This window comes from Cynara cardunculus, assembly GCF_001531365.2.
Source record: "Cynara cardunculus var. scolymus isolate 2C chromosome LG 8, CcrdV1, whole genome shotgun sequence".
In the NCBI taxonomy this organism is placed as follows: domain Eukaryota; kingdom Viridiplantae; phylum Streptophyta; class Magnoliopsida; order Asterales; family Asteraceae; genus Cynara; species Cynara cardunculus.
This window is the reverse complement of record NC_037535.1, coordinates 8,367,947-8,387,032: the sequence shown is the minus strand read 5'-3', so window position 1 is coordinate 8,387,032 and position 19,086 is coordinate 8,367,947. Positions and strand designations below refer to the sequence as shown.

The following is a 19,086-nucleotide window of genomic DNA, read 5'->3' as shown; positions in this document are numbered from 1 at the left end:
TTTTCTAAGTCTTTGGTTACTCGCTTGTTTATTTCCAAAAATTTTTCTTCCTCTGATTTTTTAAGAGTGGAGATGCGAGTCTTTTCTTTCATGAGATCGGCTTTTTCTTCGGTTAGAAGATCAGTTCCTCTTTTGTAGAAACTGACTTCTTTATCCGCTTTAAGTCTTTCAGATTTTTCAAAATTTAATTTTTCTTTTAATTTTGAAAAGTTCTCTGAAAGTTTTATTACCCTTAACTCTAGCTCAGATGGAGCCGAGTTGGTTTCATCGATAGTAGACTCACATACCTGATCATTAGTGTCAGAGGCAGATTCTGAATTGGACGTGGCCATCAGACAGATGAGTGCTTTGTCTTCTTCATCGGATGAAGAATCAGACACCCATTTTTCTTTCTCAGCCATCAGGCTTCGCTCTCTAGGATTGTACTTATATTTATTTTTGTAGTAATCAGCATCCTTGACCAGTCGTCCTCTGCATTCTTCGGAAAAATGACCGATTTTTCTGCACCTGAAGCAGCGGAGGTCATTTTTCCTTCCATCTTTGTCATCTTTCTTCTCCTCTCTTCTATCTTCTCTTCTGTCTTCTCTCTCTTCTCTTCCATCTCTTCTGTCTTCCCTTTGATAAAATTTCGATGGCTTCCTTTCATAGGATGGCTGGTACCTTTCCCTCTTGAATTCTCTTCGTTGACAGGGTTTCTTGATGAACTTTTTCTGGAACTGCTTGTAATCAAGGCCAGAGATTTTACAAAGGCTTTGATATCATCATCTGATTCAGATGTTTCATCTTCAGATTCTGATTCCACCACTAGTGCTTTCTTTTCTTTCTTCTTGTGGTTTCTGGTGGAGGTCCTTGAAACGTCCTTTTCTTCAGCTGCAAGAGCCAGGGGTCCACCAATGGACACCTTCTTCTTCATGATATCGTTCTCTTGTGCAGCAAGCGTTCTGTATACGTCATGGAGTGACCAGCCGTCTAAGTCCTGATTTGCTTGAAGGGACATCGACAGTTGTGTCCATTCATTGTCGAGACATTTAAGGAACAAAACATTGTTTTTTTCCTTTGTTCTGGAGATATCGTTTCGACGACATTGATTAATCAATGTGTTGAAACGATCGTATGTCTTTTGGATTTGTTCATCAGGAAGAGCCTTGAAGTTGGTGTATTCGTTGAGACATTGGGCTCTACGATTCTTCTTCGTTTTTGCTCCTCCTTCCATTTGGCTCGCCAGCTCATCCCATAGTTCCTTGGCTGTGGAACATGCATCAAAGGATTGGAAGATTTCATTGGGGATGGCCATGATTATCAGTCTTTTGGCCTTCTTGTCGGTTTCTACTCGCTCTATGTCATCTTCATCCCAATTCTTCTCATCCTTGGGCATGTAATATGCAGGAATTTCTGCTGTGGTATTTGTTACTGGGACTCTTGGAACAAGAGTCTGTGGAACATAAGGACCCTCCATGACAGATCGCAGAAGATTTCTGTTCATCTCTTCCAGAAAGTTCACCATCCGTATCCTTCATTGTGGGTACTCTTCTCTTTCAAGAGTTAGAGGTTTGGTGAGGGAACCAACACTATAGGCGGAATTCCAGTTGGCCATTAAGATTTATAGAAGAGAGAAAATTTACGTTTTTTGAGAAGATATTTTATGAAAAACGTGAATTGAGAGATTCTTTATGATCATTTGATTGGAAAAACAATCAGTAGGCTCTGATACCAATTGTTGATCCCAGATCTCTCAATAACACTAATAATTAAGTTAAGAATAACCAAATTATAGTGTTTGGATGAGTAAAATAATGAACACCCAAGAACAATTAATAAACGTTCTAAGAATAATCTTGAGTGCCAAAGATTTCACTTTATTCCAATGATGTGAAAAACGTAATAAGTGTCTTAGATTACAATAGGCCTATCCACCTATTTATACTAGTAATCTAGCTAAGAAGATAACTATCTAGTGAGACTATTTAGCTAATCTTCTACTAACAGATAAAGCTTATCTAAATCAAGAATAAACATTAAAGTAAGATAAACTTTGTAGACTCCAACTATTGATTAGTCATCTCCAGCTGTCTTTCATGGGATATGAGTTCAACCTTATCTTCATATCTTCATTGCTTGCCTCTGGTTGAACTTGTGAAGGAAACTCCAAGTGTTAGTACCAGAGGGGTTATGGAGATGCACTTTCCAGTGCATCTCTAGTCAGTTCATCGACCCTCTGGTTGTTCTTCAGACTTAGTCATTTTTCCTTGAAGTCTTCCATCGACCTTCTGGTTCTTCATCACTTGTTTGTCTTCATTACTTCATGCATAATACTTATGGGGTCTAACAGATACCCATTTGAATAATTTTTCATATATTAATGAAGAATCAGCCTGTGCTCTGTCATTTTCCCAGGCACTCAAAACTTCGTTTAAAACACCATATGTACATGTCTTGTGTTGCAACTTAGTGTGCTCTTTCTAAATATTGTTCGCTCAAATGAGTATGCATTTGTGTTGTACATAAGGGATAACAGTACATACTTGTATTGCACTAAAGCGAGCTTTCTGAATATTTTTTCATCTTACGCCGAAGAGATTAATTTAGTTTTTCAATATCAAGCCGCTAATCTAATCTTAACCACACCATGAGTAACACTTGGCCAGAAGAAATAACACTAGACAATCCTCCTAATGAAAATCAAATCGAAATGTTTGGAGATTGGAAGTACAACTTGTGTTTATTTTTCATGTTGCTTCAAGAATATGTTATATGGAATAATTATCATCAGATCTGGCATACAAATGTCATGAGTTGTGTGTATGCTATATGCTCTCGAATAGAAGAAATGAGACTGTTATATTGTTACTAAAGAGAAATTGTATGATTGCCATATTTTTGTGTAGGCCAAGCGGCAAGCTGAAAAGAAGAGAGATAAAGAAGCAAAAGCCACAACATTAGAAGCTGAAAGAGCTACAAAAGAATCAGATGTGGCAGATCGCTAGCGAAAAGCTGCTGAAGCTATGACTGTTTTAAAAGAAGTTGTTTCCAAGGGATGAGATTCTGGTGGACCAAAAAAACACCCGCAGGTGATTCTATTTATATAGCTCAGTTTTGTTAAATCTTGATATCTGAGTGCATGATGACTTGCAGCTGAATCTGATGATATATTTCGTTTTTATACGGCCATGGTGTTTCTAATACCTCTCCTGACCTTCCAACTATATTTATAACTGCCAATGCCATTATGTTACATTAAACATGTTAAGAGACCATGGAAAAGGCAGTGTTATGTTGCAAATATGTTAATTCTTTTTTCTTACTTTACAATTGCTTGAGTTGATTGCAGGAAAAATACTCAAGGGTGTCAAGAGTGCTTTAAAAATGAAGGAGAGAAGGCTACAAATGTACAAGGAAGTGGTTGGAAAAGATGTGGCATCTGAAATGGATTCTAATAAGGTAAGTCATAAGTTCACATACTTTGAAGTTCCAAAATTGTTCTTTTATGCATAATTTCTTATCCGCTTGCTCTAAATCCCCTCCAAATATATTCTGAATGAATCCTAAAATTTTATCCTCAACATAATTAATTCAATCTACTCTTTTTTGTTTTTGTTCTACAGGATACATACGAAAAAAACTTTCAAGTTTCATCTTTACCTATACTATATTATAGAACTTTCAAGGTTAGTTTTTTGTTTCAAGGTTTTGTTATATATGTGTTTATCTGTGTGTGTATAATGTAGGTTCAGTTTAATCTTTATTAAAAAGTTGCCATATGTTTCCATCTTACTTCAAATTTAGTTTTATGTAAGAAGGTTTAGAATTCTACCACTATGATAAATTGATAAATAGACCCATCATAGGAATTGGGATGCTTCTTATGTTTTGTGTTTATATTTGGTAGCTTCATGTTTAAACCTTGTGCAGATCATCATTGGCATATGTGTATTTAAAAAGGATATCCTGTGATGTTTGTGCCTTTGTCAAGCTTGGGTGGTTATGTTTTTGATTGGTTGGTTTTCTTTGCATAAGTATTGCCTTCTTTTCGTTTACTGTGATTAAGAGATGGCAGATCCAATCCTTAGATTAGGAAAACAGTTTGGTCAACATCATTCAAGTAAAATGAAAACCGATAAAAATCACTGCATCTTTAATTCATTCATATCCTAAAGCCCAAACTCAAGTACAAAGACTTCATCTCATACGGCAATGGAATTCTATGTAGAAATCACGAGCTTTTATGCCTTAAATTCTGGATCGATTAGAAAGAAAAAAAGATTATAAAATAAGAATAGATAAATAAGATATAGGCTTTGGAAGATAAGGAGAAGTCTGTCATGCAATAAGTAGATTGGATGGAAGATAATCTTTCATTCCACGCTAACATGAGCATAGCATAATCTAAAAGCATGGTCATTTTAGAACTTGATGCAACCAATGTAGGCTTTTTCATGTTTATGACTCTCCTCAAAGAAAAGTTCAAGAACTTACATGACATTAACACAGAAAAAGAGGGGTTAATAAAGATGAACTCGATCATGTAAACGAATATTACTTTCTGTTCCAAATACAACAACTCCTACTTCATCTTAATCCGAGTTGAGTGTTCTTTAAGTTCAGAGCATGTGACTTTACGATCAAAGGAGGAAATGGTTCATAAAACTTCACTGTCTTTGTTCTTTTGAGATCCGGGAGATGGGGCTTCAAAATCAGAGAATATATCTCTTTAGAATCATAAAAAACATCCACTAAGAATAGCTAACTGCCTTTCAAGATTAGAGAATGATTGAATTAGCCTTAAGCTCAGAGTTGACTTTTGAAAGTCAATTTCTCAGATTCTGTCCAGCAGCTATCACTTGAGTTCAACACAATTTTTGACATACCAGAAGCTTGATTTTGAGAAAACTCAAAACATCAAAGTTGTAGAACTGTGACTTAGCTTTCCATCCTATCTGGACTCATCAATTTTAGATCTGTAAGGAGGGAGATATGATCAAAATCGTACAACTGTGCAAAACTGACAGCAAAATTATGGATGCATTAGGCTTAACTCTGGATACACGTGGCTATAACTCTAAAAACATTGAGCTGTAACTCTGAAGATTTCATACTTGAATAGCATAAAGTATTATTAAACAATCTAAAGACCATTATTAAACAATCTAAAGAATAACAACTGATGTGTGTTGGGAAATCCGTTAATCGCACAATTCTCTTTCCAAATCTCTAGTCAATCAACCGTTATAAATTCGAAGTTTATAATGATCATAAACTTCATACCTTCGATTTACAAAAAAAAAAATTGACATCCCTCCGCATTGCGCTTATAATCTCTGTTAACATGAATTCGTTTTTTAGAATATATGGTAAATAAGCTTGATATAGAGAAAAGCAAAGTTCCAGAAATGTGAAAGAGGGGCTAGATGAACAGCTGGGTTGGTAACTTAATATGAACACAGTCTCTATGAGCTTAAGCTCTTAGTTGGGTTGGTAACTTAATATGAATAGTTGCCATGAACAAATGCCATAAACAGATGTATTAGATAGGTTCACTGCTTAAGTTTCAAAAACTCATTTTCAAGTGGTCTCTATATGTTTACATGCTGATTCCGTAAATAAGAAAAAAAAAAAGTTTCAGAGATCAATTAGGATACAAGTCACATAAGCTCACTTGAGTTAAAAGATACATAGCCAAATGACCATTAAAATAAGCTATAGTCGGTGGTATAATTTTCTTGTTGCTTAAAAAAAACCAATTCTTGTAATTGAGGATTGAACCAACAATGGAAAAAAAACACAATAGCTCTCTTGATCAACAACATCCCTCCAATGAAGAAAACACAAATGCTCTCTTGTTGCATCATTCCAGAAGCCACTGAGATATTCTAACCATAATGTAAGTTTATGCAAACTATCTTTTTGGACTATATTGTATGTTGTAATTGAATACAGTAATCGATGATACGCTCTTCATATTGTTAGTACTTTCTTTATCAGTTTACATTAGGCATATTTCAACATATCCATGTTATGTTGTCAAAATGATACAATAAATGCTTCTGTTACTCTTTGTTGATCTTCTCTCTCAGTGATTTGATGATAATCTCTTTTATCTTGTACGAAGTATTTATGTTTCTGTCTTTCAGTTCAGGCGATCATCACTGAGTTTGTTTAGTGATCGTTGAGAACATGTAATGTAAATCCATCAGCGACAGCGATACTTCAAAAAGACAAAACTCACACCAAAGAACCTTCAGCAAAAGTCGAAGACTGAAACTGAAGATTAGAGACTAACGAGTTCGTGATCTGAAGCGGTATTTAGTGATTACGACCTGGTCTACATATGTGTGAAGACTACCCAAGCCTCAGCGAATGCTGAAGAGACCTTCAGGTTATTCCAGCATTTAGCGATCAAAAGAAGTTTGTTGAGCACGATTGTTTTTGTCTTGTCCTTATACACACAAAGGACACACACATACCCTTTCTAGAGCATAGTACGGTACGGAGCCGATTAGTTAACTCTACTACCCACCAACTCCATGAAAGGATGTCTGCTCGTGAATAGGCTTTTGTACTATTCACTGTAGCAAAGGACAAGTCTTGCTTTAAAGGCTTGACGCATGTTCAAACCCTACTGCATTGCATTAAATGTGCATTTAATGCAATGGGTATAAATAGATGTGTTAGATCTCTATGTAGAGATACACTCTTACTCTTGAACCCTGACTTACGTTCATACGTGAAAGAACACACATCTAAGAACACAATAAGCTTATCTTCAAAAGCAAGTTAGAATCCCTTTTAAGTATTCTAAATAGTTCTTACCCAGAAAGAACTTACTTTCTTCTAAGTCTTAAACAACAAATCATTTCTCTTTGCTAAGAATTAGTGTGTAACTTAGATTGTTTAGATAGGTTATCTTTACCTTATCTTTCTGCAAACAATCTTGTAAAATTTGTATTGATCCTTTTTATCAATATACATTTTAAATTTAAAAAGCTTACTGTGTTTGTATTCATCCCCCCTTCTACAAACTGTTATACACATCTTGTAGACCCTAACGGGACCAACAAGTGGTATCAGAGCAGTGTATTTTCTAGTCTTCCTGTTTAGTTGTTTTTCTACATTATATTAGCTTTTTCTTTAGATAATCTTACTGCTTTCTATTGGCTTTATAAAACACAAACACACACTTTCATGACAATGGCTCTCTTGCCAAACCACCCCGTTTTATCCGAGACAACTTTAGTCTTTGGAAAAATCGGATGTCCCTCTTTCTAGAAGGTGTGGGTCCTGAAATTCCACACTACATAGAAAATGGACATATGTTCCATATGCTATTTCTCTGGTTGTTCCTGAAACAGCTACGATTGCCGTGATTCCTGAACGGTAGATTCCAAAGCTCCCTCATCAATGGAGCAATGAAGACAAGAAGAAGATAGCTATAGACACTCGTGCTAGGTCTATAATAGCTATGTCTCTTCCTGATGAGCTTTATCATTCTGTTATGAAACTCAGAACCTCGAAAGCCATGTGGGACACTTTATRTGTTCAATATGAAGGAACCTCTCAGGTTCAAGAATCGAGGAAGATTAATTTAGTAAGACAATATGAAAGCTTTCTCTGTGGAAAGACTGAAACATTGTCTAAAGTACATCAACATTTTAATTATCTTCTTATAGATTTAAGGACTGTAGGCAGGGAATATTCCAATTTTGAAACTTTAACTAAGTTTCTGGAATATTTTCCTGAGTCTTGGGATACTTATTCCATGTGTCTCAAGATGTCCAATGACATGTCCTCTCTTTCTCTTAGCACTCTTTATGGGATATTGCTCAATCATGAGCAGTCTCGACAGCTGAAAAGGAATCTAATCAAGGACTCCAGAGAAATGAAGAGCTTTCCGTTAGCTCTAATCTCTGAAGATGCTTCAGCTGAACTCCCATCTTCTTCTTCTTCTCTTCCTCCTGTTGTTATTACTTAGTTAGATTCTACTAACTCTGAGGATTTATCATAATCTGATCTTGCAGATTTTTATGAATCACTGGCGTTATTAACTAAATCTTTAAGGAGATTCGCCAAGAAAAGTAACTTCCGCATATCTCATTCGATGACCATCAATGAAAAGCCAAAATCTGATAATATAGACAAGGCTTCAGCGATCTGCTACAACTATCACCGTAAGGGTCACTTTGCTCGGGAATACAGGTCTAAGAAGGCTGTGACGCCATCTTCAAAAATCCCATCCTCTTTCAGATATAAGGATGACAAATACCTGAAGCTGAAGGAGAAGTACAAGAAGATGAAGAACTTCCAGCGAAAGCCCAAAGGTCTTGTCACTGAAGAGCACGACTGGGCTGATTCATCTTATGAATCATCATCTGATGAGGAAGATACGGCCTATCTTTGCTTGATGCCCAAAGATGTCAAAGAAGAAGAAAAGAAGAATCTTCAGAGACATCAACCTCTCATGATCCCTCGTCATCCTCATCTGCTCAGGTATGTCTCCTAAATGAACCCTCTTCTTCTTCTAGCCTATCAGCGTTACACACGGTAATGATGGATCTTTACAATGCCCTGAATGGCAAGTCCAAAGCATAAATGCTTAATCTTGATTTTCAAGAACAGTTGAAGATTTTTCATTCAAAGATCAAAGAGCTGACTAAGGTTGAAGAAAAGCTTACGGATCAGGTCATTATGAACCAAACTATCACTGTCGAACACAAACAGGCTATAACAGAGCGTGAGCAAGCAATTGATGAACTCAGGACTGATAAGGCTACCATAGAAGGATAGTGCAAAGTGTCTGTCAAGGCCTCAGAGATCATTAACGCTCAGATCCATGCCAAGATAAAGACTGGTCTAGGATTCTTCTATGATCAGGAAGGCAGTGTCACTGACAGGTTCATGCTCAAGTTTGGCACTTTTGTCTCTTCTATTTCTGACACTTCTTCCTCTCAGTCTTCTTTCACTGAGAGTCATCTTGATGGAACTCCTTCGAGTTCAGGTTGCAAAGACAAGGGTAAATCCATTTTCATAGCACCTTTTCCCAAGAAGACTAACAAGTCAAATAGATCTAAATCTATTCCTTCAGCTTGTAAACCTTCTTCTTCAGGGACTAAAAAATTTGAACCCTCTCAGAAATCTAAGTCTCAGCTCAAGGTGAACACTTCACATAAGGACTCCAAATCCTCTAAAGTTCATCAAAGAACTAATGAGAAGGGAATCCTTGGAGCTGGTCCCTCTTCAAATTTGGTACTTTCTGGCCCTAAAGGCTACCTTCAGCTATAGGAAGTGTAAGCACTAAGGTGAAACTACACACATTGCCAGTAAGTGTCCTTCTGCCGCCAAGGCTGGTCCACTAGCCAAGGGCAAGAAAGTAGCTAAAGTTGATAAATCAACTAAAGTGAAATCATCCACTAAGGATGCTAAAGCAACCAAGGTGAAGAAAACCACTTGAGCCTCCTCTTCAGGCTCAGTGAAGACAACTATTGATGCTAAGCTTTCAGTATCAAATGTTGTAGTTCCCATCACTTAAGCCGCTTCGTTAGGCTTAGTGAAGACACCTACTAACTCTATCTCTCTAGCGTCATAGGTTGTTCCTATTTCCACTAAAACCTCTCCAGGTTCAGTGAAGTCGTCTGCTGACGTTGGTTCTTCAGTTTCAAGAAATGAAGCCTCTAACATTGTTGGACCCGATTAGATGGGTAACAAAAGCATTTTTAAACTATTACCTTGTGCAGGAAGTCAAAGGCATATGGTATCTCAATAATGGATGCTCAAGGCACATAACCGGAGACAAATCCCTGCTCATTGACTACAAGAAAGAAAGAGGACCTTCCGTGATATATACCATAGGTTTTGGTATATTAACCAACGACACAACCACATTCAGGCGTGTTGCCATTGAAGGACAGAAGCACATCCTCCTCAACATCAGTCAACTGTGTGATAAAGACTACACAGTAAAGTTCTCCAAGAATTCATGCTATGTCTAAGACAAGGATGATAAGGTTTCCTTGACCAGTTCTCTTCTAGAGAACGTTTACATCATCAATATGGATTCTTCACTCACTGAGAATAGTTGTTTCTTCTCTAAAGCTTCGTCAGACATCAACTGGCAGTGGCACAAACGGTTTTCTCACCTTAAATTCAAGACACTCAGTGAGTTGTCTAGAAATGCAAGAGGAGCTTATTGAGTTTGATAGGAACAAAGTCTGGTACCTTGTCCCATGTCCATCTGACAAGATAGTGATAGGCACCAAATAGGTCTATTGCAACAATTTAGATGAAGAATGTGTGGTAACCCGTAACAAGGTTTGACTTGTTGCTCAGGGTTATAGACAAGAAGAAGGAATCGACTATGATGAAACCTTCGCACCACTGGCTAGACTTGAAACAATTTGACTCTTTCTAGCATTTGTTGCTCATAGAGACTTCAAAGTCTATCTAATGGATGTAAAGAGTGTTTACCTTAATGGAAAACTTCAAGAGAAAGTTTATGTTGAACAATCTCTAGGGTTTCTTGACCTTAAGTATCCAAACCACGTCTATCGTTTGGATAAAGCACTTTATGGGTTGAAACAGGCTCCCCGTGCCTAGTATGATACCCTCTCCTCATTTCTCATCTATGAGAAATTTGTTCGTGGAAAGATTGACCAGACCTTATTTCTTAGGAAAGTTAAAGGTCATATCATTCTAGTCCAAATTTATGTCGATGATATTATTTTTGGCTCCACTAATCCTTCTTTGTGTTTTTGATTCGCTGATCGCATGAAGAAAGAATACCTTATGAGTATGATGGGAGAACTAACCTTCTTTTTAAGTCTCCAGATCAAGCAATCAGATAAAGGTATCTTTATCACTCAAAATAAGTATGTCCATGACATGCTGAAGAAGTTTGATTTATCTAATAGCTCATCTATGAAGACTCCAATGGCTCATCCACTCTCTCTCAACAAGGATCCAAATGGAAAGCCTGTAAACGTAACTGTTTATAGAGAAATGATCGGCTCCCTCCTGTATCTCACATCTAGTCAACCAGATATCATATATTCTACTTGCTTATGTGCACGATATCAATCTAAACCTAAGGAATTCTATCTGATCGTTGTAAAACGCATCTTCAGATACCTGAAGGGAACTCCTATATTGGGTCTCTGGTACCCTAAGGGTTCATGTTTTGACCTAATAGGTTATTCGGATAGTGATTTTGCAGGTTGCAAGATCGATAGGAAAAGCACCACTGTAGGCTGTCAACTTCTAAGTGGAAAGTTGGTGAGTTGGACAAGTAAGAAGCAAAATTCAGTGTCCACATCAACCGCTGAAGCTGGTTATGTAGCGCTGGAAGTTGTGGTGCCCAAGTCCTATGGATGAAAAACCAGCTAAACGACTACGATCTTCAGTTCTCGAAAATTCCTATCTATTGTGATACCACCAGTGCTATTGCAATCGTAAACAACCATGTACTTCACTCCAAGACCAAACATATAGAGATCAGATATCATTTTATCAGAGATCATGTTATGAATGGTGATATTGAACTTCACTTTGTTCCAACTCATTATCAGCTCGTTGACCTTTTCACCAAGCCTCTTGATGAGACAAAATTTAACATCTTGATCAGCGAACTGGGGATGCTAAACACTGAAGAATAATTTTCTTCAGCTATGCACATCAATCAGTAAGTGAAATTATTCAGTGCTCTATCTCTATCACTTAAATCTTGAGTAAATATAGATATTCTCTCTAAGGTATGTATACTTGTTCTTTTTCTTAAACTTAAAACTATCACTGAAGCTTTTCTTTTTCAGTGATCCAAATGTTTTAAAAGTTTATTTCAGTGATTCTCTCTATCGCTGAACAATTATACGTGAGTATATCTCTTTTATACTTGTATTTTCTTAAAATCGAAATGATCACTGAACCATTCTACCTTTAGTGATTCAAATATTTTTAAATGTCAGTTTCAGTGATTCTATTATCACTGACACCGAAGTCTTTATGAAAATATATTGTTCTAAGTTATTTTCAGTTCTTAAAACAAAATCATCACTGAAGCTTCTCTTCTTTAGTGATCAAAATGTTTTAAAAGGTTTTTATCCAGTGATTGTCTTATCACTAAATGTGATTCTTCAAATTTCTTAAAACCGTTTTGTTTTAAAAAGAAATAGTTAATGAACCGTCTTAATGACAACATTCTCTGTTATGAATATGAATCGCTTTGAGACGTGCAAAAAGATCTGACACAGGCGACTTGCTTTATCTTCCATCAAATCATGGGCGACAACGTGCCATATTTCTCATCATGGCATTTCCTCGACCGTCATATTTCCTCTCTCCTATTTTTTTTTCTCTCTCCTCCTACCTATAAATATTGGATCTCTTCCCTCATATATTCTTTACGCTTACAAAAATCTTTGACGAACCTCTGCCAAAAAGATTTTGCAAGCAAGAACTCTCAAGAACACTCAAATCCTTCAACCTTCTTCCATAGAACTCTGAGGTTGATAAATTTATTTCCATTTTGAACTGTTCTCCTCCTTCTAATGAAACAAATATTTGAGATTTTAAGAACCTTGTTCTCTTTTAACACAAATATAAAGATTAATAACACATTCTTATTCATGGTTATAATCTAGTTTCAAAAACACTAATCTACTTGAAAAACCCTAGTATCTCATTTATGGATTTTTCAAAAGAAGTTTTATTGTTCTAAAACTTAAAAAGATCACAATAAATCATTGACTACTAATATAACCTGTTTTTCTTCTTCTTATTTCCTTACCAAAAACAGAAAATGGCTGCCTAGAATGTGAACTTTGATGTGGAAGACATTTCCTTCAAGGCCAATAACCACATTGCCTTGTTAGACATTCCCACCAACAAAACCATCTACGAGGATGTTGCTACCTTCCTATGCATGTCTCCAATTACCTATGCTCTCAACCATGAATCTGTCATGGTTAGGGAGGACCTTCAGCAGTTCTGGATGACTGCTGAGGTGGTGCAAGAGGAAGATAAGAACGGTCATCAGGTGGAGAAAATCTCTTTCACCTTCAACAGGATGACTGTTAGCTTCGGCGTGACCACTCTAAGGCACGAACTTTGATTCCCAAAGGGTCCCTTCACCAACGAACCCTCTACTGCTGAGATCATCACCTGCCTCGATGACATTGGCTACCAATGGCCAATGAAGAAGGACTCCAGCAAGCCCCTCAAGTCGCTGTAAAAGATTGAGAAGAAATGCATGTCAGCAGGGTGAAAATACATGTTCTCGTACTTCATCCAAAGCATGGGTGGAAAGACTGGTGGCCAGGATCAGGCTTCCAAAGTCGCCCTCACCATTGGCATCTCAATGATCCAACGCCTCCCGATCAACTATGTTGCCGTCATCTTCGACGACCTGGCGTTGAAGCTGAACAAGCGTCAGAGTGAGAAAGTGGTGCCCTACACCAGGTTCTTGTCCATGGTCTTCTCGAAGATCTTTCACTACAAGTACTCCAAGGAAGGTAACCTTCCTTTCTGCAGGTTTGGATCCAGGATTCTGGATCACAAGCTCAGGGATGGAGATGTTACACTATCTTCAGTGGTGCAATTCTCTTCATTTCCTTCTTCTCCTCCTTCGGTGGCGAAGACAAGGGAAATCCCCCCATGTCTAACCCAGCCACCACAACGATTTCTTCCAAACTCCCATCTCAACCAACTCTTAATTTTCCTTCGAGGACCAAGAAGGTCAAAAAGGGGACTACCTCATCTCTGGCTGTGACCTCTCAAAAGGTCTCAGCTATTGAAAAGAGTCTTACCCCCGAGGCACTTTCAGTCAGCCAACCAAGCTCTTCAGTGATTCTTGATATCACTGTCGTATTAGTGGCATCTCTCCCATCCACCTGAGTGACCCAAATCACTGAAGGTGTGAATATCAGCGCTGCCACCGCTAAACACTCACTCTCAATCTCAGCCATCTTCTCCTCCCCTTCCTTGTTGATCTCAACATGTGTCAGTGAGTCATCAGTGCTCGTCCTCCTTGATGATGAGACACTCACCACTGGACCTGAGGTAGCTCCTCTCGAAGCTCTTCAGCATACTGGTGCTCATACTCATGAGTGCACCATGGAGCAAACCAACATTAATTCTTCAGATAACGCTAAAGACTCCTTAGGTACTCCATAGTCCTATCCTTTTCGTTTCATCTAACCCAGAGCTTCTTTTTGCTCACTCACATTCCTTTTTAGGTCCGTCTGAGGCCCAGGCCATGGACGAAAAGAAGTATGACATGGTGATAGATGTAAAGCTGCTCCTCCCAGCAATTGAGACTGTCATTATCAAGATGGATGAAGTCCATAAGGACATGTCTTGTAAAGACGAAGTTGTTGTGGACCTCTCAGCCGTCATGGCTGAAGTCCAAGACGTCAAAGGCCAGCTCTCCTCTCTTCAAGAGGTTGTACGAGCAAATGTTGAAGCCATTGCTACTCTCACAAGCAGGGTTGATGACGCACTGGCTCACTCTCTTCAACAAGCAGAGCTGCTACAGCAAGTCCTGGTTGCTCTTCGTCAACCAGCACCAATGACTCCTCCATCCTTCACTGTTGATGACCGTACTTAGCTTCATGAAGTGCACAAAGGGACGAATAGCCTAGCCAGCACTCTCACCAGGCTAGAAGAGATGATGGTACTTCAACTCCACAGCGTCGACCAACTCTCTGGCTTATGATCTCAAGCCATCGCCAGGGGGAGATAAGGTCTAATGTTGCAGGACCATCTGTTGCCGCCCTTGCTGAACATGTTGCTCCAGCAACCCATGACGCTGAAGCTGAAACTAAAGTTGTCTGTGATATCCCAACCTCCAGTGAAGCTGTTATAGCTGAGGAAGTTGATGTCGTTCGAGTTGAAGCTTGTAACGATGAGCTTCCCATCACCTCTGCACCTGTTGCTGGTGATTTAGAAGACGAAGATGAAGACGATGATGATGAGGAAGGTGACTCTCTTGACCTCCCTGACTCCGACAGCGACCTGGATGACGACGATGATGATGACGATGAAGAAGACTTTACCATCTAGTACCAGCGTCCCGCTACAGCCACCAAAGGAGTTTCCCTCAAGGATTCTGCAACCCAGGGGGGGCAAAAGGAAGAAGAGGTTGCACCAGAACCGAACCAGGACCCTAAGTCAAAAGGCAAAGGCGTCGCTGAAGAAGGGAATCTTAAGGTATTATTCAAATCTCCTGAAACCTTGTATAAAGATTCCTCATCTCAAGTAATCGTCGCTTCCCTGTACCAACTCGATGTTCCCTATACTACCTATGGTTAGTTGGAGGAATGGGTCCCTAAGAACCCAACCCCCAGCACTTCTACCAACCAGCAGATGACTCAGGTCAGGGAGTCACTTGACCAAACTAGAGTAAAAGTCCCTCTTCATACCTCTAGTTGTGGCGAGTTTGACTTCCTGAGAGAAGCTGAAAGACTTGAGGCCCTAAGAGCTGAGGAAGAACATGCTATCCAAAAGAAGCAGACTGAGGACAACTTAAAGTTGGCCAAGTCTCTAGCTGCAAAAGTTCTTCCCAAGAGAAAATCCAAAATGATGGTGAACGTTGTCCAGGCCTAGGCTAAGCTTCTATCTATTGCAAAAGTTGAACGCAAGAAGAACCTAAAGCTGGCCGAAAGGGACAAGCATTGGAGTGAAGCTAGTATCAATAAGAGGATCAGCCCTCACCTGATCAAGAGCGTCAGCATCAACGGATGGCTACAACGAATGGATGGAGATCCGACAAGCCATTCAGCGCTCAAAGTCCAGACATAAGATGATTATCGAAGACATCATCAGCGAGCTGATTAATAAGGTGTCCAAGTATGTCGCAGTCCCTGAAATGCCTACGTTGAAAAAAGGAGGAAGAAGAAAAAGACCTTCAAGCCCTAATGATGAACCATCCCTGAGGAATGAACATTAAACAAAGTTCTCCTTAGATGAAGTCCTGAAGGCTTGAAAGAAGTCAGACATATCTATATTGAACCTATCATTGCCAACGAAGGGTCCCTATATACCCAACACTATGCATATGAAGCCTGAGTTATGATTTATTTTCCTTGACTATGATGGCGAAGTCAGCTTCCAAAGAATGTCTGAGTTACATCTCTGCCCAATGGAACATCTTGCATACATTCGTTATTGGCTGAACGATGACATATATGGTGAAACGATGGACATCTGAATCAGAAAGGAATTTCGACGTCGAAAGGAGCTCGGAGAAGATGTACCTGGCTACAATAATCTGAACAACTTGGATTAGTTATTTCGTTTGTACTTCGTTCTTTCACTGTATAAACTATATCCTATGTCTACTTTCAATGATTAATCTTATATCTTGTAAGTATTATACATGTATTAGACCTCTTGTAATATTTCCTTTGAAATTAATATAAGTATTTTTGTGCATCAATAAAAAAATATCCCCGAAAAGAGTAATAGGGACACAAGTCATTAAGTTCGAGTGTTACTCTTACATCCACTGACAATCTATAAGTCAGTGAACATGCTTTCAGTTTCAGATTCTCTTCTTTTAATTCTTTTTCTTAGACATAACTTAAGAAAAAATTCTAAGTAAAGAATGACTCACTGAAAAAGATCCCAAAATAGTTAAAAGGGACATGTATTTTATATGTAACTTTTTCTTACTGTTATTTGATAAGACAACTTTCTTTATGTTGCCTTGTTATCATCAAATAGGGGGAGATTGTTGATCCTGTCTCTCAATAATTTGATGATAATCCCTTTTACTTTGTACGAAGTATTTATGTTTCTGTCTTTCAGTTCCAGCGATCATCACTGAGTCTGTTCAGTGATCGCTGAGAACATGTAATGTAAATCCATCAGCGACAGTGATACTTCAAGAAGACAATTCTCACACCAAAGAACCTTCAGCGAAAGTCGAAGACAGAAACTGAAGATTAGATATTGGCGAGTTCGTGATCTGAAGTGGTATTCAGTGATTACAACCTGGTCTACATATGTGTAAAGACTGCCCATGCCTCAGCGAATGCTGAAGAGACCTTCAGGTTATTCCAGCATTCAGCGATCAAAAGAAGCTTGTTGAGCATGATTGTTTTTGTCTTGTCCTTACACACACAAAGGACAAACTTATACCCTTTCTAGAGCATAGTACGGTACGGAGCCGATTAGTTGACTATACTACCCATCAACTCCATGAAAGGATGTCTGCTCATGAATAGGCTTTTGTACATTTCACTATAGCAATAGACAAATCTTTCTTTAAAGGCTTGACGCGTGTTGAAACCCTACTGCATTGCATTAAATGTTCATTTAATGCAATGGGTATAAATAGATGTGTTCTATCTTCATGCTTAGATACACTCTTACTCTTGAACCCTAACTTACATTCATATGTGAAAGAACACACATCTAAGAACACAATACGCTTATCTTCAAAAGCAAGTTAGAATCCCTTTTAAGTATTCTAAATAGTTCTTACCCAGAAAGAACTTACTTTCTTCCAAGTCTTAAATAGCAAATCATTTGTCTTTGCTAAGAATTAGTGTGTAACTTAGATTGTTTAGATAGGTTATCTTTACCTTATCTTTCCGCAAACAATCTTGTAAAATTTGTATTGATCCTTCTTTATCAATTACATTTTAAATTTGAAAAGTTTACCGTGTTTGTATTCACCCCCCCCCCCTTCTACAAGCTGTTATACACATATTGTAGATAACCACAAAGGTGGTGCATGATTGGTTTGAGCTTGGCTCCAAAGGTCAAAAGTACCAGGAGGTCTCAGGTTTAAATCTAAGGATGAATAAAAATCCGCTTGTGGCTATGGAGGTTTCAAATGCGGTGACTCCAGGCTATCTGCAAAGCAGGTGGTCGCCCTGGGATTAGTCGGCTCGCATAGCGGGTTGGATATCCAGGTTGATAAAAAAAAACTTGTAGACCCTAACGGGACCAATACTCTTACCTTTGAAAGAAATTGTAGGATTTGTTGTTGTGATATAGTTCATGTATATAAAGAACTTGGGCAACTAGGAGCACAAGCTTCACGTAAGGGACTTCATTTACACGGTAATTGATGTTCCAAAATCATACAAATCAGATTTAATCTTCAAGAACAAGAACAAGATTGACTAGAGAGAGAATTTCACCAAATATTGTATTATATTTCTTGAGAGAAAGTACAAGATGATTAACAACACTAATCAGAATTATGAACTGAACTAACGACAATTAAGAGACTAAATCCTATTTATACTAAGGAAATAGTAAATGCTAACTATTACAAAAATATTACAATGGGAGAACTTGAATACAACATTTAAGCATAAACTTGAACCCAACAGTAATTGTATTTTATACTCCACTTAAGTGTTAGTAACTTATACTAATATGCTATGTTTTTTCCGTTCTCAACATTTATTCTCAAACCAACACTTTGAGGATCAAATGCTTACTCACCCACTCTGTTTTGAACATGTGATATACCAAAATGGAACTCTCAAATAAGATACACAAACATCTTTCCTATTAGAGCTTGGACTCGACTTTGTTTCTGGGTCCGAAATGGGATATTGACCATGGTAGTAGGGATGTTATTCCCTTAATTCAGTTCTAATGTTTTAATCTTACACAAAATACATAAACCTACATCAATGGCTACATAAATAATATTTTCTCAAAGATTGTGAGATTTATATACCAGAAGCTTTAATTAGTAATAAATTATATAAATAACAGTACTGTTGATCCTCTCTCTCAGTGATTTGATGATAATCCATTTTCCCTTTCACGTTGTATTTGTGTTTCTGTATTTTCAGTTCCAGCGATCATCACTGAGTATGTTCAGTGATCACTAAAGAACTTGCATTGTAAAGGCATCAGAGACAGCAATACTTCAAGAAGACAACACTCACACCAAATAACCTTCAGCAAACGTCGAAGACTGAAACTGAAGATCAGAGACTAGCGAGTACGTGATCTGAAGCGGTATTCAGTGATTACAAGCCTGTCTACATATGTGTGAAGACTGCTCTAGCTTCAGCGAATGATGATGAGACCTCCAGGTCATTCCAGTATTCAGTGATCAAAGGAAGCTTGCTTAGC

The 19,086-nt window shown here is 38.1% G+C and overlaps 1 pseudogene; it reads left to right on the top strand.

Moving 5' to 3' along the window:
- The window catches only part of LOC112516161, an 18,383-nt pseudogene extending 14,637 nt beyond the window's left edge, over positions 1-3,746 (top strand).
- The last annotated feature ends 15,340 nt before the right edge of the window (positions 3,747-19,086 follow it).